The sequence below is a fragment of the Schistocerca gregaria genome, chromosome 1 (genome assembly GCF_023897955.1).
Source record: "Schistocerca gregaria isolate iqSchGreg1 chromosome 1, iqSchGreg1.2, whole genome shotgun sequence".
In the NCBI taxonomy this organism is placed as follows: domain Eukaryota; kingdom Metazoa; phylum Arthropoda; class Insecta; order Orthoptera; family Acrididae; genus Schistocerca; species Schistocerca gregaria.
In genome coordinates, this window is record NC_064920.1 from 1,097,809,255 (window position 1) to 1,097,811,482 (window position 2,228).

Below are 2,228 nucleotides of genomic sequence, written 5' to 3' on the forward strand. Positions count from 1 at the left end.
TGCCTTTGCTGTCTCAAGAACACACATTGTATGAGATCGGCACAGAAAGCCGCAAATTAATACTAGCTTTTAATGACATTATGCCAACTGTACATTTTGTTTTCGAGAAAAAGAGGCTTAGTGTGATACTTGGTTGTAGTAAGATTCAGCATGTAAAAAATGATACACCCTTCAGTTTGCCTACTTCATGAAATTAAAAAGTAAAACATGCTGCATGGACAAGATTAATAACAGATAACTGGTTGGTGTTTCTCTTTTGTGCATGCCTGGTGATGACTAAATGCTTTTGCTAGTCAGTGACTGGTGTCTTTTACTTCTAAAATATTTATGTTCACCAGATCTTTCTGCTTTGTATTAAGATTAATAACAGTTTTGTGGAGTCCTGTCAATTTCTTTGTCGTAACTTACACAGTAGCCAGATAATTATTTTACACCATCTACGTAAATGAATTTAGATTTTTATCGGTGTTTGCGCAATGCAGGATGAGAAGAACCTGTTGTCAGTGGATGATTGATTGTTTTATAATACTGTGCTTCTGCTAATACACCAAGTGACCACAAACATCCAGCCTGAAACTGCACAGCAATTTTTCCCTTGTGCCATCCTAGTGCTGTGGATTTTTATATAGCTTTGACTGACCTTTTGTCTTCAAGATGACTTTTGCTTTGCAATAAGGAGCCAAAAGCATTTGCTGAAAATGGCAGCCCATTCTTTTCTCAATATTTTCACAGATAGGTATCAATGTGACTTTTTGTGCCTCTCTGATGCCTTTCGTTTCCCCCTAGAAGTAACTGGTAACTTGCTCATATACTCCTACCAGACAGCACTCTTTTCTTTTCTTTTTAATTTAATCTTACTACATAACAGTGTGTTACCTTCAAAAGTGTCTTAAAATGGCTGTAGTTTGAAATATTTCCAAAGGTTATGATGACTGAAATGCAAGAGCAACATTTCCCAAACAGTTTTACACTGTATTTCAGATATTGCTTCCATTATAAAGTTTATTCTGAGTCTCTTTCTGTTACAGTTGGATTAAAGCACATTCAATTGGATTAAATCCCTTAGAGAGGTTAGAGAGAATATGACTGGCAAGGAGAGTAAAGTACCTGTTGTAGCTGTCATTCTGCACAATTACTCATGTGTTGACTGCTAAAGAACTGATAAAAGAACATAGGCATGTAAGTGAGAAGTGCACAAGCAGTTTTAGAGGGGTCATTTACAATAGATCACATTTGCGTACTTAGTGGATTCCAAGGGTGGTGACTCAGCCTGCAAATTGGGATGGAGTTAACGTTTTCAACTTCCAGATAAATTCACTTGTTGTGTTTTGTAGATTCTCTTCAGAGGGAGACCCTTCAGGGATGTGGAATGAATTGAGGTATACATTAACAAAAGAGAAGTAACTCTTAGGCATATCTGTAAACTGTACTAATATTAAACTCTCAGTATAATACTAATACTACTGTTACATTCCATCCTGGATTTTCCATTGCTTAACACTGTTGATACTTATACCATCTTTTGGGGACGACTGATAAAAAACTGCTATCACTGCCAGTGAGTGAAGGATTTACAGTTAACAATCCTGAAGTGGAAAGACAGGGCCCCAGAAGAGTTCAACCCGTCATACAGGTGAAGGGTGAACATGTCCCATATTAATGTCCATTAAACATGTTGACCAGGTAGTGTATGTAGATGCAGAAATAAAACTTGCTCCAGAGCTAGTATTCAAGGTCAAACTATAGGTTGCCCTAATAAAACACTATGCAAGTACAATAATTTTTTTTCAGATGTAGATGAAACATTAAGCAATAGTTCAAACCCCCTTCCATTCTTAAATATTTATAGTTTTTGTGGTTCCGCCGCACTCGTTTAAGGCAAATGCTGGGATGGTTCACTGGAAAAGAAGACTTCTGATTTCTTTGCTCATTCCGAGCTTGCGTTCCGTTTTTAATGAAAATGTCCTGAACGGAATGTCGAACCCTGATCTTCCTTTTTGATGCAAAAAGACCGGCCAATCTGCAGGGAATCTGACTTTTATCTGACACACAGCGACAGCCTTTATGTAACAGCATCTTTTGCTTACTCAAACGCACTGTAACTATTTTCTTTTTTCACGTACTTTTGCCACTCCTTTCAACAAGCACAAATTTTCTGCACTTGTTCTATATTCCATAAGACTCCTTCCATCAGACTATCGTCCTCCCACGATGAACCATTGTAATCC